This window comes from Sorex araneus, chromosome 5, assembly GCF_027595985.1.
Source record: "Sorex araneus isolate mSorAra2 chromosome 5, mSorAra2.pri, whole genome shotgun sequence".
Taxonomy (NCBI): Eukaryota; Metazoa; Chordata; class Mammalia; order Eulipotyphla; family Soricidae; genus Sorex; species Sorex araneus.
In genome coordinates this window covers 50,197,860-50,221,875 of record NC_073306.1, presented here as the reverse complement: position 1 = coordinate 50,221,875, position 24,016 = coordinate 50,197,860, and the positions used below count along the sequence as shown (strand labels likewise).

The 24,016-nt window shown below is 46.5% G+C and overlaps 1 protein-coding gene across 1 annotated transcript in view; it reads left to right on the top strand.

Annotated features, from left to right (window-relative positions):
• The first annotated feature begins 14,483 nt into the window (after nucleotides 1-14,483).
• NCMAP (non-compact myelin associated protein) overlaps nucleotides 14,484-24,016 on the top strand; it is a 32,675-nt gene continuing 23,142 nt past the window's right edge. Inside the window, exon 1 of the mRNA XM_004603698.2 lies at nucleotides 14,484-14,550. The gene's annotated coding sequence lies outside the window, so the exon portion shown is untranslated. The remainder of the gene's footprint in view (nucleotides 14,551-24,016) is intronic.

Here is a 24,016-nt window from a genome sequence, read left to right as displayed (position 1 = left end):
CTCCAGAAAATCCAAAATATTTAACCAGGCAATGAGCTTACATGTCAGTGGTTGTGGGATATGGATGTGGCTGTAGGAGGTGGAGCAGGGGAAGGCTGCCCACCCCCACTTTGAGAAGGCCCAGAGTTCTCAGCCAGGAAAAAAATAAAAGTGTGCCTGAAATTTTTTTTTTTTTTTTTGCTTTTCGGGTCACACCTGGCAATGCACAGCGGTCACTCCTGGCTCTGCACTCAGGAATTACCCCTGGCAGTGCTCAGGGGACCATATGGGATGCTGGGAATTGAACCCGGGTTGGTCGCGTGCAAGGCAAACGCCCTACCCGCTGTGCTATCGCTCCAGCCCCATGCCTGAAATTTTCAACCTGTTGGAGTCCCTTCAGAGCTCAATCATGAGGGGGTGGAGTCCGACAGGTGTCATGGCAGCAACTGTGGGGGTGTGAGTGCGGCTGCTGGGGCTTTAGTGGGGTGGGGACTCAGCCCACCCCTCTCCCAAGGGCACCCCAGAGTTCTCAGCCAGGGACAGGTGTATCCGAAAGTGTTGCAGTTAGTTGATCTCTTCTGAGATTTAATCGTAAGTCTGTAAAGCTGAGCCTATAGAGGTTGTGAACTGTGGGTGTACAGCTTTCACCTTACAGCTGAGTTTTCCATAATGTTTCTCATGGCTACGTTGTCTACATATTCCATTGTCTATATACGCAAGGTTTCTTTCATCTGTTACTAGGCACTTGTGTTGTTTCCAAAGCTTGGGTATTGTAAATAGTGCTGCAATGAACATAGGTGTGCATATATTTTTTCTAATTAGTTATTCTGTGTTCTTGGCTAGGTGCCAAGGAGTAGAATTACTGGATCATATGTAATTTTCAATTTTTGAGAAGTTATTATAGAAGTTCAACAAATAACGTTCCACCACCAGTAAATGAAGATTCCTTTCTCACCACATCCTACCAGCTTTTTATTTTATTTTATTTTATTTTTTTTGCTTTTTGGGTCTCACCCGGTGATGCACAGGGGTTACTCCTGGCTTTGCACTCAGGAGTTACTCCTGGCGGTGCTCAGGGGACCATATGGGATGCTGGGGATCGAACCCGGGTCGGCTGGGTGCAAGGCAAACGCCCTACCTGCTGTGCTATCGCTCCAGCCCCCATACCAGCTTTTTAAATACAGGCCATTCTTACTGGTTGGCAGGGATAACTCATAACCATTTTGAATTTCTTTTCCCTAATAATCATTAATGATGAACACTTTTTTTTTCAACTTCTTAAACATTTATTAAGAATTTATGGCTTGGGGCTGGAGTGATAGCACAGCGGGTAGGGCGTTTGCCTTGCACCCAGCCGACCCGGGTCCGAATCCCAGCATCCCATATGGTCTCCTGAGCAACGCCAGGAGTAATTCTTGAGTGCAGAGCCAGGAGTAACTCCTGTGTATCGCCGGGTGTGACCCAAAAAGAAAAAAAAAAGAATTTATGGGCTGGAGTGATAGTACAGCAGGTAGGGCATTTGCTTTGCACATGGCCAACCTGGGATGATGAACACTTTTTATGTGACTCTTGCCTATCTGTATGTCTTTGAATAAGTGTCTATTCAACTCCCCATATTTTTTTTTTTTGCTTTTTTTTTTTCAGGTCACACCCAGCGATGCACAGGGGTTACTCCTGGCTCTACACTCAGGAATTACTCCTGGCGGTGCTGGGGGACCATATGGGATGCTGGGAATCGAACCTGGGTCGGCTGCATGCAAGGCAAACACCCTCCCTGCTGTGCTATCACTCCAGCCCCCTCAGCTCCCCATATTTTGATGGGCTTATTTTTGTGGTTGAGTTTTGTGGGTTCTCAATATATATTAGATATTAGTCCTTTGTCAGAACTAATATCTATTAGTGTTTGCAACTATTTTCTCCCACTCAGGAAGGTATCGTTATTTTAGCTATTGTTTCTCAATGCAGAAGTTTTATTAATTTTGCCCATTTATTTTTGCTTTTACTTTTTGCCAGTAGATTTGGATCATTAAAATTCCTTTCCCCTCAGGCACTACCCGGAGTGGCCCCTGATCCCTGAGAAGTGAGTATCCTGAATAGGTCTGCCTCTGTTTCCCCGATGCAAATTATGGATTTGGTTCTAACATTGAGATCTTTGATCCATTTAAAATTGGCTTTTGGGGGCTGGAGGAATAGCACAGCGGGTAGGGCGTTTGCCTTGCACGTGGCTGACCCAGGTTCGAATCCCAGCATCCTATATGGTACCCTGAGCACCGCCAGGGTTGATTCCTGAGTGCAGAGCCAGGAGTAACCCCTGTGCATCGCCGGGTGTGACCCAAAAAGCAAAAATAAATAAATAAATAAATAAATAAATAAATAAAAAACCCAGCTTACAGACCCACACCTGACGTGAAATGTCTATGCGGTTGTTTTGGTAACATATCTTCGTCGATAAGGACTGTGTACAATCTGAAAAAAACACGGCAGTTTTAGGAGCCCTTTGGTCCTTCTCGTGACTAAATTAAAATCTACATTTGTGCAAGTCAGATATCCTATAGATATTAAAAAAAATTGGCTTTTGTGTATGGTGCAAAGTTGTGGTCCAGGCTTCCTTCCTTCCTCCCTCCCTCCCTCGTTCTCTCCCTCCCTCCTTTCCTTCTTTCCTTCCTTCCTTCCTTCTTTCCTTCCTTCCTTCCTTCCTTCCTTCCTTCCTTCCTTTCTTTCTTCCTTCCTTCCTCCCCTCCTTCCCTCTCTCCTTTTCTCCCTCCTTCCCTTTATTTATTTATTTCACCTAATAAGTTTTTCCAGCACCATTTACTGAATTAATTGGAAAAAATGGTGAGGGGGCACATCCAGCTTACTCTTGGCTACACACTCAGGGATCACTCCAGGTGGGACTCAGGAAACCATATGTGGTGCCAGGGAGCGAACCCAGATTGCCACATGAAAGGTACACCCTGCCTGTACTATATCTTCAGCCCAAGTTGAAATAATTTTTTTTTTTTGCTTTTTGGGTCACACCCGGCACTGCACAGGAATTACTCCTGGCTCTGCACTCAGGAATCGCCCTGGCAGTGCTCAGGGGACCATATGGGATGCTGGGAATCGAACCCAAGTCAGCCGCATGCAAGGCAAACGCCCTACCCACTGTGCTATTGCTCTAGCCCCCCAAGTTGAAATAATTTTCAAGAGAAAATGTATTATGATTCAAAGGTTCTTAAGTGTGTGTGGTGTGTGTGTGTGTGTGTGTGTGTGTGTGTGTGTGTGTGTGTGTGTGGTGAGATGAGTGTATGAGAGTGTGTATTTATGTGTGCTAATAAAACTCTGAACCAGCTCACTGGGAACATTTCCACTTAATAGGTGATTTTTTTTCCAAGTTGTGTTCTATGGAACCACCTCCAGATGGAGCTGATATTCCAGGTTACCCTTCACTTCTCTTGCTAGTCTTATTTTACATAATAACCATAGCAGAAATTTCCTTTGAGCTAAAGATCCCTTAGCTAAAGTAGCAAGTGGGACCATCTCTACAAGTAAAGCAGTTTTTCATGCAGAAGAGAGAATACAAGAATAAAGGCTTAATTTAATTTAAAAATGCAACTAAACTAAAGTCAATACATACAAATAGAGCTTTAATTTGCCTCATGAAATGGATTGACTTAAAAGTTAAATTGAGGAGATAGGACGGCGGGTATGGCAATGGGTTTGCACATGGCTGACTCGGGCTCAATCCCTGGCACATACAGCTTTCTGAGCACCTTGAAGAATAATTCCTGAGTACAGAGCCCAGAGTAAGCCCTGAACACCACTGGGTGTGCTACCCCCACCAAAAAAAAAAAAAAGTTAAATTGAACTCTATGTATCAGAGTCCTGTTAGCACCAAGAAATCAGGAATGAGCAGTAACTTTCCTGAGCACATCGAAATATTATTCTACTTTAGAAAGAGAAAAGATTTAAATTCTTAAGAGAAAGATCTCAAATCTTGTCAAATTTGCCCCGATTTTCTGAGATAGAAAAAGTAGAAGTATAAATTATTTGTAAGTTAGTTATTTTTTTATTCTTTTTTCTATTAGTGAATCACCATGAGTTACAGTTACAAACTTATGAACTTTCATGTTTGCATTTTGTTTATATCCCTCCACCAGTGCCCAGTCCCCTCCACCAATGTTCCCAGTATCCCTCCCACCCTCCCACCCCATCCCCCCACCCCACCCCACCTCTGTGGCAGGGCATTCCCTTTTGTTCTCTCTCTCCTTTTGGGTGTTGTGGTCTGGAAAGTATCATGCTAAGTGAAATGAGTCAGAAAAAGAGAGACAGACATAGAAAGATTACACTCATCTGTGGAATATAAAATAAATAACAGAATAGGAAACTAACACCCAAAGATAATAGAGATAAGTACCAGGAGATTGGCTCCAAGGCTTGGAAGCTGGCCCCACATGCTGAGGAAAGGGCAGCTCCCATAGAGAAGGGAACACCAGGTAAAGTGTGCTTTGTATGTTAATTACTTAAATAGAGTATTTTAAAGACTGTTGTTTGGGGAAGGTTTGTTATCTGAAATGTTTCGAGAAGTTAAATGGTTTCTGTACTGCCCTGCTTCTAGGAACTTTTAAATTTGCATATTCTGAGTCTCTAGGAGGATCCATTTATGTTTATCAAATCTACTAAACTAGGACTCTTTTCCCCAGACACATATGTCAGTGTGCTGGTGCTGAGAGAACATTTAGAGAAACACTCTACTTAAATCGTTTGTTTGTTTGCAGCCATACTGAGCTGTGCCAGGGTTTACTCCTTGCTCTGTGCTCAAGGATCACTCCTGGTGGCTCAGGAGACCATAAGCAGTGCCAGAGGTCAAACCCAGGTCAGCTGCTTACAAGGCAAGTGCCTTAACCCCCTGTACTATCTCTCCAACCCTACTAAAATCCTTAGCATGCGTGGAGAGGGAGCTTACAAGCAGTGCTCAGAGAATCTGCAGGCTGTTCCCAACTCCATCTCAGCCCAGTGTACAGACCAGGTGGTTTGATGCTAGGGTCTGCAACACTGGTCCAGTCTCTCCGTGCTGGACACAGCCACGTCCGGCAGCAATCAGGAGCCTCCCAGGTCATACCCAGAGCTCCCACATGCAAGGCGTGAGCTCCATTCCTTGGGGTTCTCTCTCAGCCCTCTCCTAAAATAAGGATTTGGAGTCTAATTAAAGCTAGAAGGATTGGTCCACAGTTGGAAGCCTACTTCAAATGCTGGGGAGAAGGCAGTTGGGATAGAGAAAGGGACCACCACAAACCATAACAAAGATAGTTGGAAATGATCACTCTGGATAAGAACTGAGTACTGAAGAAAGGTCAAGGAACAAACATGATACCTCTCAGTACCTGTATTGCAAACCGTAATTAATTCCCCAAAGGGGAGACAGAGACAGACAGAGTGGGGGGGGGGAAGAGAGAGAGAGAGAGAGAGAGAGAGAGAGAGAGAGAGAGAGAAACAGTGGCCAACCCATATCTATAGGGGCATTTAATATGCAATAACTTAGAGCTATTATAAATAACTGCTGGCTATTATTTTGCGCCATTGCCCCATTAGGACATCTAATAGCCTAGTTCTCCCTCTTAGAGAACCTGACAAGCTACCGAGAGTCTATTGCCCACTTGGGAGAGCCTGGCAAGCTCCCCGTGGCATATTCATATCCAAAATACAGTAACAGATATATACATACCTCTAGGAGAGCCTGCCCGCACGCCAGAGCCTGGCAAGCTACCCGTGGCGTATTCGATATGCCAAAAAACGGTAACGATAGGTCTCATTCCCCTGACCCTGTAAGAGCCTCCAATCGTTGGGAAAGACGAGTAAGGAGAGGCTGCTAAAATCTCAGGGCTGAGTGTAATAGAGACGTTACTGGTGCTTGCTCGAGTAAATCGACGAACAATGGGATGACAGTGATACAGTGATTTTTTTTTTTTTCGCTTTTGGGTCACACCCAGCGATGCACAGGCGTCACTCCTGACTCTGCACTCAGGAATTACCCCTGGCTGAGCTCAGGAGACCATGTGGGATGTTGGGAATCGAACCCGGGTCGACCGCGTGCAAGGCAAACGCCCTACCTGCTGAGCTATCACTCCAGCCCCAGTGATTATTTTTTTAAGGCTAGCTTATATAATGGATGGTGCTGGGGAAACTGGTTACCATTTGTGGGCAAATAAAATTTGGCTCTGATTCAACTATCACATACAAAGATGACTTTGGATGAATTAACGACCAAGATAAAAATGTAGAAACACAAAGTTGATAGAATTAAATGTAGAAGGATATCATTGTGACCCCAGGAAAGATTTTACAAAACATTAAGAATATATCCCATAAGGTAAACATAATTTAATTACAATAAAATTAATTACATAGAGGGCCAGGGATATAGTTCTAAGGTAGAGCACTTGCATGTGTGAGACCCTGGGTTTAATCCCTGGCATCACACACACCAAAAAACACTAAAATTGTAAAACAATAAAATTATTTAAGTTCAATAAAGAATGCCATGTACAATATTGACAGATAATAGGGAGAAGATATTTACAAATCTAACATGGATGAGTAACTGGAGCACTGGAGCACTGTCATCCTGTTGTTCATCGATTTGTCGAGCAGGCACCAGTAACGTCTCCATTGTGAGACTCATAACTGGAAAACAAAAAGTAATTTTGCAAGTCAAAAGAAAAGCAACTCAGTGGGAAAATCAACTAAAGGATATGAGTAGCAATTAACAGAAAAAGAGGGGAATGAGCAATAAAAAGACTTGAAGGGCTAGAACCATAGTACAACGGGTAAGACACTTCCCTTGCATGTGGCCAACCTGAATTTGATCCCCAGCATCCCATATGGGCCCCTGAGCATTGCCAGGGGTCATTCCTGAGTGCAGAGCCAGGAACACATCAGCATAGATGTCACTATACCTATTAGAGTTTCAAAAAGGTAGAGTCAGGGCTGGAGAAATAGTAGAGCCGGTAGGGCACTTGCCTTGCACAGGGCCAACACAGGTTGCATCCCCAGCATCCATATGTTCCCACAAGCATCATCCTGAGTGTATCTCCTGAGCATCACTGGGTGTGGCCCAAGAACAATTTGGCAGTACTGAGGAGTCATTTCAGTAAAAACAAAATCTTTACACAGCAATTCTGTTTCTGGAGATATAAATACTCAAAGACTATTCCAAAGACATTATTTATGGAAGCAAGTTGGTGTACCTGATGGTAAATTGATAGGAATGAGAACAATAGATCAATGGGATACACTCATAGAAGTGGATCTAGCATTAAATATTGCTGAATGACAAACGTAAGACTCAAGAAAATGTGTAGAATGTTTGTGCTATGTAAGTTAAAACACAAAGACGGGACAGAGTTGACAAATCAAAGTAGTAGAGCACATGCCTAACATGTTCGAGGTCTGATCTCCAGCATTGCATGCCCTCCACCCCCACAACCTCCTGTGGTGACCCTGATGGTCTCTGGACATTGATGGTGGGTATCAGTCCCTATTTAAAAAAATGATGCACACAGGAATGCATTCTACAAGAATATTCATTTATGAAAATATACACACAAAGTATATATCTTTTCATCAATGAAAACATGCACAAAACAAAGAAGTACCTTGCATGGATATGATAATAAACTGAGAAAACTCATATTCAATAAGGTCTTATAAATCTGTTTCTCCTCCATGTTCTTTTCCTCCATTATTGCTTTAGAAGAAAATATTTTGGTTCTGATTTGTTTAGGTGAAATCCAAATTTTATTGGAGATATTTGTGCCTTTTATGTTAGGGTAAATATTTCAGAAAAATAGCAGACACAACCTCTTCTATTGCTTAGATGGGCATATAGAGATGGGTTTTCCAAGTCATACAAATTCTTTATTAAATTTACCCTCATATGGATGAAGGTTATTCACTGTTCTCTAGCATCTAGTGAATAGCCTTGTGTGTTTTTAAGTGAAAAATAATCATCTACTTTTGTTTCAAATAATAATTGAGTTTCATTTCTGGTCTCATGTTTTCTTGGGGTTTTGGTTTGGTTTTGGTTTCTCTCAGCTTAAAAATATATAGCAGGGGCTGGAGTGATAGCACAGCAGGTAGGTTATTTGCCTTGCACTCGGCCAACCCAGGTTCGATTCCCAGCATCCCATATGGTCCCCAAGCACCGCCAGGAGTAATTCCTGAGTGCATGAGCCAGGAGTAACCCCTGTGCATCGCCAAGCATGACCCAAAAAGCAAAAATATATATGTATGTATAGCAGACACAATCTCTTCTGTGTATATATGTACATAAATATATATGTGCATAAATATATGTATATAAATAAATCTTTTTTTAAATTTTGAGTCTACTGGAAGTACTTGGGGTTGCTCTTAGCAATGTTTGGAGGCTTCGCAGTGCTGAGGATCAAACCTGGACCTCCTCCAAGCACAGTATGTGCTCCAGGATGAATCCTCCTGGCACTAATAATTGAGGCTTTGAGAAATTATACAATCATCTGTCCTGGGAAATTATACTAGTCTCCTTGGTCCCAAAGGAGCTGATTAGATCAAAAATGATTTCTTAGAAATCATCTCAGTAAACCTGGGAATAAAATGTCTTTCATGGACCAAAAGTACCAATCTTCTATCATTTCTTGATTACCTCAGTCATTTCCCAGACCATTTATTAGAAATTTCTAACAATAGTTGCAATTTCTAGACAGAGATTTACCTCCTTTGCAAATGAGATGTAGCCCTTGGGCAGTGATTTCCCTGCTAATTCCATGTACACTAGAGAGTTCCATCATGAAAATGAGTACAGCCCTTTCAGTTCCAGTCTCCAATTTCCCTGACCAAACTAAACTAAGAATGGGACAAAAGGCAGGGCTGGTGTGAGAGAAGACTCCATAACTAGAGCAAAAATCCCAGGTTCAAGCTGCAGCACCTCATGATCCCCAAGCATTGGGATGGTCCCTCATATGGTCTCATATGGTCCCCAAACCCACCAAGAGTAATCCCTGAGCACTGAGCCAGGAGTTATCCCTGAGTACCACCAGATGTGGCCCCAAAACAAAAACAAACAACAAAGCCTATATTGGGGCCAAGGAGATGGCTCAAAGGGCTGGAGCAAGTGTCTGGCCCCCATCAGCAGACTCTGGTTCCAGGTCCCATCCTTGCAATCTTGATCCCAGCAGCAGTTTTTCAAAGCACTCAGGTGATTCCAAAGAGCAGAGCCTGAACAACGAGCTAGGAATAATCCCTGAGCATAACCGGGTGTGGCCCAGAACAACAACAACAAAAGAAATATATGTGGGGGGGATTGGGGGGGTGAGTGTTTCATTAAAGCAGGACTTTTTTTTTTTTTTTTTTTGCTTTTTGGGTCACACCTGGCGATGCACAGGGGTTACTCCTGGCTCTGCACTCAGGAATTACCCCTGGCGGTGCTCAGGGGACCATATGGGATGCTGGGATTCGAACTTGGGTCGGCCGCGTGCAAGGCAAACGCCCTACCCGCTGTGCTATCGCTCCAGACCCCAAAGCAGGACTTTTAACATAGTTTGTTGCTGCTTGCACATAGTAGGCACTTGGTATATACTGGGTGGCTGCTTGGCTGGTTGGTTTGGTTGGTTGAATGACTGAATGAAAACAAGAGTAAACTAAACCCTGAGAGATTAAGTAGTCTGCCTGAGTTCATGCAGCAATTCAATAGAGTTGCAATTTATTCTCTCTCTCTCTCTCTCTCTCTCTCTCTCTCTCTCTCTCTCTCTCCCCCCATGTATGTGTGTGTGTGTGCTCTGTGTGTGTGTATGTTTTCTACTTTATTCCCTAGCATGACTGATATTAGGGCAAACCCCAGAAGTCTGGGGGATTCAACAGCTAAAATAGCTGCTACTAGAAGGTACTACCAAAAGTGCAGCTTCCTTGTCAAGGGAAGGGCAAAGGACTTGACTGAATTTATAGCCTCTCATTTTATTCTGGGAACGAAAGTTTCCCTCTTATAATTACCTGCAAAGAACTTGAGCTAATATACTGAATCACAGGGTTCCAAAAATGAGGAAGCTACCTGGAAATTACCTGGCCTGGCTTTTAAATAGACTGTCATGCGTTGATGGTAATATGGTACCTCTAAAACATATATAAATATTTATTTAAAGCCTTGTAAACCTCAGTTAACAGTGAAAAATTAAAAAATAAAGGGGACAATGGTTGTGATAGTGGCCAAAACACATGCCTTGTGTGTGAGGGTTTGTGTATTTGACCTGTAGGACCTCAATGCCCCCCAACACTGCCAGGGAAAAGCACTCCAGAGTCCTGCTAAGTCCAGACACTCCAAAGTGTGGCCTTCCATAAAAAAGAAGAGTGGGGAATAATCACAATATCCAAACATTACATGGAGCTGAAGAGGCCTTGGAGACAAAATAGTCCATCCTGCCACTTTACAGATGATAAAACAAACCTAGTGGGTTTCTGGAGGACCTGTACACCTAACTCAGCCCCTTTCATTTACTCTCTTCTTTTCTCTGTAGCTCCCCGAGGTGAGAGGAGAAATAACCAGAATTCAGGATGTGCGGTGAGAGGCGGCGCCTACCTCCCCTGGATCTCATCCCAGAAACTACAAAGGTATATCTGGGGACAGTCACATGAGAAGCCACCCCGGTGCCCTGTACGTCAGGAAGAACCACAACTTTGGAGTTCTTTGGCTTCTGCTGCTCTCTCCAACCCTTGGTTGAGGAGCATGGACTTGATTTTATAATTGAATAATAATCAGTAGCCTTGGTATGTTTGCTTCCTCTTTTATTTTCATTTTGGGGGTACTGGATTTCATCACACTTGAGTTTCTCTGGATTCATGATTCTCCCCTATGCCCATCTCCCGTCTGAAATTTCATTATTATGCTGCATGATGTCTGTCTGGTTTACCCAATAATTATCTGGAAAGCCAGAAACAACCTATTAAGGCTTTAAAGGGAGAAGAGTTGCAAGATCCTGATCAGGGGAGAAAAACCTGGATGCACAAAGTTTGGTCTTCTTGCTAACAACAAAGGAAAGAACAGCTCGTTGCTTCTGGGTGTTTTACACATGCAGGGGGGGATGATTGTTGTTGTTGTTGTTGATGTTGTTGGTGCTGTTGTTGCTGTTGATGATGATGATGATGATGTTCAGAGGGGGAGTTTTTGTTTCAGGGCCACACCCAGTCGTGCTCAGGGCTTAGTCCTGGCTCTGCCCTCAAGGATCACTCCTGGCTGGCTTAAGGGATCCTATGGAATGCCAAGAATCGAACCTGGGTCATCCAAAGGCAAGGCAAGCACTCTCTTTGCTGTACTATCACTCTGGTCCTGTTGTTATTTTTAAATCTTCTTGCACCAACAATTCATATCACTGTATCACTGTCATTCCATTGTTCGTCGATTTACTTGAGCAGGCACCAGTAATGTCTCTATTATACTCAGCCCTGAAATGTTAGCAGCCTCTCCTTACGCGTCTTCCCCAATGATTGGAGGCTCTTTCAGGGTCAGGAGAATGAGACCTATCGTTACTGTTTTTGGCATATTGAATACGCCATGGGTAACTTGCCAGGCTCTGGCATGCAGGCGGGCTCTCCGAGAGGTATGTATTTATCTGTTACTGTATTTGGGGTATGATATGCCACGAGGAGCTTGCTAGGCTCTCCCAAGTGGGCAAGAGACTCTCTGTATCTTGTCAGGTTCTCCAAGAGGGAGAACTAGGCTATTAGATGTTGCGTGGCTGCGATCCTGGGAGCTTGGTTTTATAGTCTCTGGATGTTGGCTGTTGATGGGATTACACGGCACTGGGGGCAGTTTCTGGGTGTGACTGCCAGCTACTGGAAAATGGGGGATATGGGTGTAAGAGGCCCAGTCTTGATCGGAGCAGCCTTGGAGATCTAGGCCCTGGGTCCTGTACACCTGGGTTCCTCTGCCAGTTCCTTCACCTGTGAGGCTCGACTGAACATGTGGAGAGTGGCCTTGAGCATGGCTGTGGCTGGGTTCCAGAGGTCTCCAACTGTTGAAACTCTGCTCAAGGTGGCGAGGGAATGCAACCCGTCCCCTCCGAGGGGCCCTGGTGAAGAATTGCCGGGTGCAGAGGTAATCCATATAGTATATTTTTTAAAAAGGTGGCTCTTTGGGCAATTTTATAAGCAACTTTCATTGACTTACAAAATTGTTTTCATCTTTGCAAGAAAAAGAACATGGAAAAATCACACTTCACTTACCATCCACAAAGTTTCCTTCACATCTTACTCAGTAGACAGACACATTTTCCATAACAGTGAGAAGTTGTATGTACCATCCTCACCTTCTATTTATGTACTTACAGATTGTCCTCTTGTGCCAGCTCTATCCTCAATGCCCTGCTTTTTCTCTGACACTGCTACCCGGCATAGTTGAGGTGGGGGCCCATAGCCAGCAATTCTGCAACACCAGCTGGGGAGCCTGTGATTTTCAATTCTGACACCCCTCCCAGGAGTAAGCATCAGATCCCACGAGTTAGGGGCTCTGACCCCCAACGCTATCTTCCTCTGCCCATTCAAAGCCAATTGCAAGCACAAATTATGACTGTGGCTCTGATGATCCCATATAATTCAGAGCTCTTCCCTCTCAAGCTCAATTAATTTGCTAGAACAGCTCAGAGAACTCGGTACCATTTACTCACCAGGCCACCAGTTCATAACATGGGATATGAAAGGATAGACATGAATAGCAGGATGCAGAGATACACAGGATGACATCCAGAAGCTCCTTTCTTTACAGAGTTTTAGCAGTCACTGTTTGTTTGTTTTTACGAAAGCTCCATTCTACAGATGTAGTGGATAAAATCATTGGCCATTGGCAACAGATTCAACCTCCAACTTCTGAGTCCTTCCCAGATGTGGGGATGAGGGTGGATTGACACTGAAGACAATCCTGAAATCTCTTTGCTGGCTCTGGCAGTGCTTTCAAAAATCATCTCACTAACAGACAGTTGAGTTTGAAAGGAGTTTGTTATAAATAAGACACCCCTTTCACCTTTATCACTCAGTCTATTGAGATTTCTGGATTAGGGCTCCCCTAAACCCCAGAACTATATGGGGCTAGAACCAGGGCTCCCCATACAAAGCCTGCCCTTTGAACAGTCTCAGCCACTGCTCAGGGAGTTTTTGAGGTGCCCCTTAATGCCCTGATCCTCTGCACTCAGGTGTCAGAGCCAGCGCTCTCTCCCTGGACTCACCCTCCTCTCCCTTGGCTGCCTCTCCCACTGCAAGGAAGCTCCTGAAGTCAAGAATGTGCCTCATGTCTTTGGTAAAAGAGAATCACACCATTACATTTGTTAATAGATCCCTGCTAATAAACACCACCTTGGATTTTCCTAGGAAAATACAATTCTCAGTCAACCTGGGAGAAAATTACCCACGTTTGGTGAGCATCTCACAGGCACCCTGGAGCACTCAATAACCAAACCATTTCTGGAAATAACTCGCAGATAGACCGAGAAAACCTGGCTGCGTCCCTGGTGTCACCATGCACCTACTGTGTGTGCCTCAGGAACTCATCACTGCTTCCTGGGCCCCAGGTTCCCTACCAGGGGTTTTCCAGTTTAAGGACTCTTCCCTCCCTCTGGAATACTGAACAAGGGCCTATTGCGTGCTAACACAGAGAGCTGAGCTGGGCTGGCGACACCTTGACTGGACATATGGTAGAGTTTGTGACACTTGTGGCTGTCACACCACCTGCTATAACTGTGTTTGTGTCAACTCTAGTCTCTCAAACCTTAAGTCAGATCAGCATAACCTGCCTACACTGCCCAGGGCTCACATCCAGCAGTGTGTGAGGTGTGTGTGTGTGTGTGTGTGTGTGTGTGTGTGTGTATGTGTGTGTGTGTGAGGCCCCATGCCTGTCTTTTTGTCCTCTTACAGGTGTGTGTGTGTGTGTAAGGCCCGACACCCCAGTCTTTCTGTCCTCTTACAGGTATGTGTGTACGTGTGCCTATGTGTGTGGTGTGTGTGTGTGCCTGTGTGTAAGGCCTGACCCATCTTTCTGTCCCCTTACAGGTGTGTGTGTGTGCATGTGTAAGGCCCAGCCCCCATCTTTTTGTCCTCTTATAGGTATGCGTGTGTGTGCATGTGTGTGTGCGCGCGTGTGTAAGTCCCGGCCACTGTCTTTCTGTCCTCTTACGTGTGTGTGTGTGAGGTGTAAGGCCCGGCCCGTATTTCTGTTCTCTTACAGGTATGTGTGTGTGTGTGTGTGTGTGTGTGTGTGTGTGTGTGTGTGTGTGTGCGCGCGCGCACGCGCGCGTGTGTGTAAGGCCCGGCCCCGTCTTTCTGTCCCTTTACGGGTCTAGTGGGTGAGGAGCCCCCTGGCCCGCGCTGGAAGCGGGAGAGGCGCGAGGACACCACGGGGAGGCGCCGCCACTCCAGATCCAGTCGCGGGTGCCCCCAGAACCGGCCGAGGCCACGGAGCCCCGCGCGGCGCCTCCCGATCACCTGCGCTGGGCGGGGCGAGGCCGGGGCGGGCTCGGGCGGGCCGAGCTTTCCGGGCGGCGGCGACGGCGGCGGCGCGCGGCGCTCGACCTGCAGGTAAGAGGCGCTGGACTTGTCTGGGCGGCGGGCAGCGGGGCGGTGTCCACCTGCCGACAGGGCTCGACAAAGGGGAAACCGGTCGTGGGGGCATGGGGGTTCCCAGTGCCCCGCGCACACATACTCCTTGCTGGTGCAAGGGCCTGGGGGTCGGCGCTAGCGCGGGGGTCGCGGGTGTGAGGAAGGAGGTTGATCCTCCTTGGTGGGATTTGGATCCGGCGATGTACGAACTCCCCAACCGAGGAAGACCTCGACCGAATTCCGAGAAGCGCCCTAAGAACCAGTCTTCAGGCGCAGGCGTCCCGTCATGCCGAAATTTCTGGCTTCTGGAAGGCGCATGCCTGATATCCCTAAGGCGCCCCAAACCAAGCTTTAGGTAGAAAGCTTTAGGTAGAGGCCAAACATTCCCCCATCCCACTCTCCGCGGGAGAGGGCAAGCACAGGAGCCAAAGGACTTGAGTCATTCAGGACCTAGATTTGTCCTATCTGCAAAATGGGCCTGGGGATGGCTGTTGCCTGCACAGCTCCGGGTGCAGGAAAGGCTTGGATTTGATGAGATGAAAAGCCTTGGGAAGAGAAAGCATGGAGAGGTTGGCTCAGTAAACAACGAGAGCAGCATCCCTGGCCGCACTGGACACACAGCTCCAGAAGGAAGGGCAGCGCCCTGGTTTCTGAGCATCCTCATCAAGAGCGAGGGCTGCTTCAACCAGGCCTTTTGGTGTTGGAGGAGCGCCTAGGAGTTCCTTGGAGCAGTGGGAGTGGGTAGGGCTGAGAGAGGAAGCTCCGTGCTCCAGAGTCTGTGAACCTGGTCTGTGGGATCCCTGCCCTTGCCTTTAGGCCATGCCAGAATAGCTTTAGAAGGCCCCTTCCTCTATGGTCAGTTCATTGGACTCCTTATGAAGCAATTTTTCTAGCAGGCTAAATCAGACACTCCATAGAAAATGCTTAGTACAGAGTCTGTACATGATAAGACCTGGGCCTATTTCATTCAGGGTTATATGCCCAGCAAACAGTGATGCCTTGCATGGTTTGTTGAGTGACTGAACAATGAATGAGTATAGGGTATAACACTTGGCACCTGAAAAGTAGACAACAAGCAGTAGTGAATTTAGAGGTGACCAGACCTGAGCAGTTGGTTCGGATAGAGGAGCCGGATTAAAAGCATCCTCTGGGGCTGGAGCAATAGCACAGTGGTAGGGCGTTTGCCTTGCACGCAGTCGACCCAGGTTCGATTCCCAGCATCCCATATGGTCCCCCGAGCACCTCCAGGAGTAATTCCTGAGTGCAGAGCCAGGAGTAACCCCTGTGCATCGCTGGGTGTGACCCAAAAAGCAAGCAAGCAAGCAAAAAGAAAGAAAGAAGCATCCCCCTCTGATGGGCAGTAGAGTAGAAGCATCCCTTTCTGATGGACAGGAAAAGCACAGCAGGAAGAATATAGAGATGCAGGGACTGCGGCCATAGTACAGCAGAGCGCATGCTTGTATGAAGCTGACCCAGGTTTGATCCCTGGCACCACATAGGGTCCCCCAGCCCCACCAGGAGTGATCCTTGAGCACAGAGTCCTGAGCACCACTAGGGATGCCTCAAAACACAGTACAAAACAAAAGAGGAATATAGAGATGCCTACTTAGGGCATAAAATCTCAGAGACCTGAACTCCAGCAGCCATATGGCAGTAGATGAAGTACCTATGATGGTACTTCATGAAGTACCTTTGAAGTTCTAGATGAAGTATACCAAGTCGAAGAAATATCTCGGTATGTCAAGTACCTGTCGCATGTCATCCGATACTACCCCAAAGTTATAGGGGTCAGAAGAGGGAGAAGGTCCAAGGGGCAACAAAGAATCGAGGTGCCTGAGAGGAGTGGAAGGTGGAAAGGAAGGGACTACTGAGACCCCATTAGAGTGGGGCGTGACTCACCCTGGCCCTGTGGGTCCCATGCAGGCTGGCAGGGCAGGCTGAGGGTGGCTGCATGTTAGAGTGGGTTAGAGGAACATGCTAGATCTAGGGGGGAACCCCTTGAATGCTCTCCTTCCACAGTGTCTTATATCACTACGGACCTGGCTCTGCAGAACTACTTCATGCCTAGTTCAGGGTCTTTCACTTTCCTGACATTCTGGCAAGGAGCGGGGTGTGGTTTCCCTCTCTTGGGGGTGACCAGGAGTATGTAAAAAGCAAAGTGTAGGGGCTAGAGTGATAGCACAGCGGGTAGGGGGTTTGCCTTGCATGCAACCGACCCGGGTTCGATTCCCAGCATCCCATATGGTCCCCCAAGCACCGCCAGGAGTCATTCCTGAGTGCATGAGCCAGGAGTAAGCCCTGTGCATCACGCCAGGTGTGACCCAAAAAGAAAAAAAAAAGGTGTAGAGTAGAGGAGAGAGATTTGGGGAAGCATATTCACAGGAAACCTCCTTAGCAAGAGCCAAGTTCCAAGCTCCTTCTTGTAGCATTTTCTCTTGCTGTCCATAATCATTTCTGAATTTTCAGTTTGCCCTTGACAAGCCAGCCCTCCCTTCCCCTTGCCCCCAGACTCGCTTGGGGCACCGAGGAACGCTATGTGGAAGCTGATACCATTCCTGGACCCCAGGGTCTTAGGCTGTCAGAACTGGCAGCTCCCTGATTTAAGGGTGAAGAAAAGGCTACAGAGATGAGGAACTATCTCAATCGTGTTGAATTAGGGGGGAACCCCCTTCAAGCCTCCAAATTCCAACCCTTTATATGTCCCATCATAGACTATAAAACTCCCTGGGAACTGTAATTGCTGCAACATCCCCCACTACACACACACGTACACTTTTTTTCTACTTCTTCAATAAAATGGAAAATAAAACTAAACAAATAAAATAGGAATTAGAGGCATAGCTCAACAGTAGGACACTTACCTGGCACGAGGGAGAATCTGGGTTTGATCTCAGAAAAGCAAAGCAGGGATGGCGTGGGGAAAGGATCTCTTTTTAATTTATGAAAAAAAAACTTCATATATTGAAATAATTTAGTCCTAAATTGTTTTTAAAATGTTCTCTCTATGTGTGAGGAAGGTCATTGAAAGGACTGAAGCACACTTAGCATGCTGGGGCCCTGGCTGGGTCCCCAACACCACATGTCCCCAAAGCACTACCAGGAGTGTTTAACACCCACTTTATTTATTTTTTTTAAATTTATTTTGTTTTTGGGCTACGCCCAGCAATGCTCAGGGGTTACTCCTGGCTCTGTGCTCAAGAACCACTCTTGGCACTGGTTGGGGACCATGGGATGCCCTTAGTGTACTTTATTTTTTAGTAAAGATAAGGGTTTGATCTCTGACATCCCATATGGACCCCAAGAAAGCCAGGAGTGATTCCTTAGTGCAGAGGCAGGAGGAACTCCTGAGTATCACCAGATATGGCCAAAAAAAAAACCCCTCTCTAACCAAGGGTAAACTTGCTTGCACAGCTCAGGAGTGCCAGTGTTAAGTCTTAGCAGCTTTGCATGCTATGACTTGAGGGCTTCTGGAAGCAGCTGTGTCTCTGCCTCTTCTGATTGATCTCTGAACCCCGTGAATCCTGCCCCTGTACAGTCCCTGCCCCATCCATCCTGCCTCTCAAAGCACTTGTTGGCATCACAGCTTCTGGCATCCCAGTCTTCACTTTGGGATCTGGCAGAGAGGATCCCTCTTGATTTTTCCCCAAAAAATGTTCCTTATCTTTGAGCCAGAGTAATTGGACAGAAGGTAGGCATTTGCCTTTCATTGCAACCCTGGATTCGATCCATGGAATCCTGTATCATTCCCCCAAACTCACCAGGAGTGATCCCTGAGCACAGAGCCCTGAGTATTGCCAGATATGGCCCCAAAACAAGAGCAAAACAAAGTTCCTTATCAGAAGGCTAGATCCCAGGTAGGAAGAGAGGAAGGGGACTGTGTTTAGACCAGGGCTGGCCAGTGTCTGTGGATTCCTGAGCAGGGCTGGGAGTAGGCAAAGCTGGGGCAGGAGTGTGGCCGCAGGCTGGGCTGCAGCCTCTCATGTGGTTTGAAATTCTCACGGGTGGTGGCTGCATGCTGGCCTGAGGCAGGAGAGGGAAGGTGTGCCAAACTCAAAGACAAAGAGACCCGTTCTTTACTCAACTTCCAGGACTGCCTACCTGGCCTGGACCCTCCTGGGTTGGGGCCCTGGGTGGGGCTGCCAGCTCCAGTGGTACCTACAAGAGGCCTCAAGGAAGTAGAATGAATCGTGTTAGAAACACAGGCCTCCAGAGGGTCTGCACAGACCCCAGGACGTCTGCACCTTGTCAGAGGGCAGCATCACGGGCCCCAAGTCCAGCAGTGAAGCGAGAAAGCAAGCAGGGACTTGGACCTCTGCTTTGGAGCGGTGGGATCTCATTCAAGCCATATCAGCTCCCAGGACCCAGTTTCCTTTTGGATTAGAGACCTATAATCCTCAGCAGTCATTTAATACTAGTTTTCTTTCCCTTTAAAGAAAGTTGTATCTAGGAACTTTTGCACCAACCTGCAAGGGAAGCAGCCCAGGGTCTTTTTTCATTCCTCCAGGATCCACTCACTCATCACCATTCAATCTGAGCGCTCCATGAGCTTGTTCAGGGACTTTAGCTACCTGGGGTCCTGTGCTGAAAACTCAAGAGCTAGCACTTTGGCTGTCATTGGTGTTTTACAGATTTCTGCATGGCCTGGTCTTGCTTTGAAGTCTCCATCTGTTTCTCCACCTGAGTTATCTCTGTAGACTGTTGTGCAATTAAAAAAAAAAAAAAGAAAGAAAGCAATATGTCATGTGTTCCCCCACTATCCTATAAAATCCCATGCCTAATCTTCCTTCTGGGTCCCTAAGGAGGACACAAGTCCCAAAGGGAGTTAAGCAGTTAATTCCTATTTGTTGAGGGCTTACTGGTGCCCACACAGTGCTAATGCCACATGCCTGAGTCTGTCACCCCACAGCTTCTCAGGCAGTGATGGGTAGGATTTATTATTTCCCTGGGAAGATTCTAGAGCCTAAGCCACTTGCAGGTGGTCCCAGCATTAGCCAGGGACTCACTCTGACTTCCTGGAACAGTGTCACCTCAAGGGCTTTCCCTGGAAACTATTAAAAATATTCAGGGCCACATTGGTATATTAAAACAAATGCTGATTTGCCATCTAATTTGGAAAGAGATAAGACATTTTCCTGGGTCCTTAAAAGTTTTGTGTACTCCAAGGCACTTTGTCTCCTGTGTCCGGTGGACAGGGTCTGGTGGGCTGATGAGAAACAGGGCTGAGATTCCAGCCATCCTTGTGGTTATTCAGTCTCCTCACTGTCCTGCCCTTTGGCAATTAAAAAAGGGAGAATAAGCAAAGAACTGGGAGGAAGGGATTAATTTTCCCAATTTTCCCTCCTGTAGGCTCAACCTATAGTTCTCTTTGGAAATGGACCTTTGTTTGTTCCCCAACCCAGATTGCCTCCAACCTTGGTGCCTTATGACTGAAATTTTTATTGTTTTGTTTTGGGGGGGCCACAGCTGGCGGTCCTCAGGAGTTACTTCTGGGTCTACACTCAGGAATCATTCCTGGCAGTGCTCAGGGAACCATGTGGGATGCCAGAGATCAAATCTGGATGGCTATGTAGAAGTCAAGCACTCTACCCGCTGTGCTACCTCTCCAGCCCTGATGACTGACACTTTCATAAGAGTGAAGCCCACGCTATCTTCTTTCTCCAAAATTCAAGATGCTTCTCCTTAGCCTTCTCTTTCCTCACAGACCTTCCAGGTAGCTAGTTGGCCCCAAGGACAAAAAGAGATTCATTGATCTCTTAGAAGCAGTTCCCAATTCCTTCCTAATCCCTAGTACAAATATATTTGGTCATAATAAAATTAGTATGGTTAGTACCTTTGGGGGATGGCCATATCAGTGATCACTCTGTTCTCAGGATCTCCTGGTGCACCACACATACGCTCCAGCCCATTGTGTCACCTCCCCAGCCTCACAGTTAACACTTTTGAGAGCTTTCAATGTGCTGGACATTATTCTGATCACTTGAGTTTATTGTGTCCTGAAAGCTCCAGAAACCTTAAGGATAGCCACCATCTCCATTTTGCAAATGAAGAAATTGAGGCTTAGAAAAACTAAACAGACTAAACAAGGTGCCCAAAGTGGCAGTGGTCTTAGATTTGGTCCCTATGAGCCAGAGAAAGGTGAAGTACTCACCTTGCAAACTGCTAACTCTGGCTGTATCCCCATGGCTGCATATGGTCCCCCAAATACCACCAGGCATCATTCCGGAGCACTGAGCCAGAAATAGCCCTTCAGCACTGCCGGGTGTGCCCCTACCACACACATACCTACACATGCACACACACATACACATACACACACACACACACACACACACACACACTCGATTTAAAAAAAATAGGTTTGGGGGCTGAGTGTGTTAGTCTGTTTTTAGGACCTAACCTCAGAGAAAGGAAAGACTTTTTCCCATTGTCTGCCAACACTGAGCACCACATCTAGGTGTGTCCAAGCTTCAGAGTGGAATCAATGAGTGTTTGACTGGCCCCAGCACCTAAATGTTTAGCCTCTCCACTCTCCTCCTCTTTAGGGATATTTCTGCCTCGGATCCCACCTTCCCTGCTTGGGACACTCATGGCCTACCCCCGTGGTATAGAAACTGTCAGCTGTAGCCCAGAGGGAGTCTAGGGCACATCTCAAGCTCTGCTGGGCTTGCTCTTTAAGCTCGTGCACTCCCTTGAACACGTCTCACTTGCTTGTCTCTGTGTATCTTTGCCTGCTTTATTCTACTCTGCAGAAGCCTGTCTTCTCTCTCAAATACTTATTTCCTTTCTCTCAGTCTTTCTAAGCAACTATCTTGCTTAAAAAGGAGAGTTTTACTGGAATGAGAAACTGACCCAAATGGGCAAAGGCACAAAAAGGCATTTACTCTTCCATCACCATTCCTCCAATCCCATCCGCAAGCCTGCCAGTGGAACCCCCCTTGGAGGCCCACTTCCTGTCAGGGCAGCCACTCCCAGTGAGCTCAAGGTGCAGCCTGATCGAGACTAAGTATATATATGCCAAGCAAATAGGGTGGGGGTGGTGAAGGGCATCTGTGCAGCTCTCTGCCCTGGGCCTCATCGTTTTCCTGTCGTTTATGCCTTTGGCCTTCCTCAGGGCATATTACCAGACTGAGAACTGGCACCCAGACCAACTGGAATTTATCCACCAAGATAATAAGAAAAGTTCTACTATAAAAGAAAGATAATAAATCAAGCCACAAAAACCACTTGAAGCAGAATTTTTGATGCCTATGGGCCAAGATTTCACAGTAAAGCTTAAGTATACTTGAGGAGATTGGGACAGGGTGGGGGTATGATGTAAGTAATACAGGAACAAGAAGTTCTAGGAAAATATCAGGTGAAAACATTATCGGGGCTGGAGCAATAGCACAGCAGGTAGGGCGTTTGCCTTGCATGCGGCCGACCTGGGTTCGATTCCCAGCATCCTACTCTGAGCACCGCCAAGAGTAATTCCTGAGTGCAAAGCCAAGAGTAACCCCTGTGCATCGCCAGGTGTGACCCAAAAAGAAAAAAAAAAAAGAAAACACTATCTGTGAAAAGTATTTTAAAACACAAGGCATTGGGGCCCAAAGGATATAGGGGTTTGCCTTGCATGGCCAACTCATGTTCAATCCCGAGTATCCCATATAGTCCCCCATATACTGCCAGGAGTAACTTTTTTTTTTTTTTTTTTTTTTTGGTCACACCCGGCGATGCACAGGGGTTACTCCTGGCTCTTCACTCAGGAATTACCCCTGGCGGTGCTCAGGGGACCATATGGGATGCTGGGATTAGAACCCGGGTCGGCTGCGTGCAAGGCAAACGCCCTACCCGCCGTGCTATCGCTCCAGCCCCGTAACTTTTTTTTAATCTGTCTGCATTTTACTTTAATTTGTTTATTTTTTATTGAATCACTGTGAGATAGACCTTTACAAAGCTGTTCATGATTAGGTTCCAGTCATACAGTGTTCTAACACCCCAGTAACATACAGTGTACATTCTAACATACAGTGTACATTTCCCAGCACCAGTGTTCCTAATTTCTCTCCCATCACACCTCACCCCCTGCCCCCACCTTACCTCTCGTCCAGCGTGATCATTTCCAGCTATTATTGTCATGCTGGTCACACTGGTCCCTTCTCTATTTTACCTGCCCTCTGCCTCACACACTTGTGATCCAGGAGTAATTTCTGAGTGCAGAGCAAGTAGTAACCCCTGAGTATCATCAGGTGTGGGCCCCGAAACAAAATAAATAAAATGCAGGGCACAATAAATGACATAAATATCAGGTGGATATAGTTGAAGAATCAACCAGCAAAAAATCAAGTCCTTGGAGGCTGCAGAAAGAGATAAAGAGACGTGGCTGGGGAGTATCTCTGGGCTGAGCGCATGCAGGAGGCCTGGGTGTGCTACTCAGCACTGCCAGCTGCAGAACTGTGAAATTAAGAATTGGTACAAGAAATAGTTGCAGAACTCAGAATTTTATCTAGAAAGGGGTTTTATGAGCCTGATTTTTATTTTTTGGGAGGGCTACTCCAAACAGGGCATTCGAGTTTCATGCGGCCAACCCATGTTCGATTCCTCCGCCCCTCTCAGAGAGCCCGAGAGTATCGTGCGTGCACGGCAGAGCCTGGCAAGCTACCTGTGGCGTATTGGATATGCCAAAAACAGTAACAATAAGTCTCACAATGAAAGAGGTTACTGGTGCCCACTCGAGCAAATCGATGAGCAATGGGATGACAGTGACAGTGACACCCAACATGCCCTAGGGACCATTCTGAGGACTACTCAGACATTGCTAAGTGTGACTCCAAATCCAAAGCCACATTGCTGGTGCCAACAATGTGTGTGTGTGTGTGTGTGTGTGTATCTCCAAGACTCCTCACCTGTGAGGCATTCATGCTATACCACTGAGGCCCAGAGGGTGCAAACATTTCTGAAAGAAATCAGAGGTGAGAGGCCGGAGCGATAGCACAGCAGGTAGGGCATTTGCCTTGCATGTAGCCGACCCATGTTAGATCCCCAGCATCCCATATGGTCCCTCAAGCACTGCCAGGAGTAATTCCTGAGTGCAGAGCCAGTGGTAACCCCTGAACATTGCCGGATGTGACCCAAAAAGCCAAAAAAAAAAAAATAGGAGAAAGAAGTCAGAGGTGAAAGAGTTGAGAAAAATTCATGAAGGTACCAGAGTGACAGGCCAGAGATTAAGGTGTTTGCATTGTATGCAATTGGCACTGCATATGGTCTCCTGAACACTGCCAGGAGTAAGCCCTGAGCAATGCGGTAGAGAGAAAGAAAGAAAGAAAGAAAGAAAGAAAGAAAGAAAGAAAGAAAGAAAGAAAGAAAGAAAGAAGGAAGGAAGGAAGGAAGGAAGGAAGGAAGGAAGGAAGGAAGGAAGGAAGGAAGGAAGGAAGGAAGGAAGGAAGGAAGGAGAGGGAGGGAAGGAAGG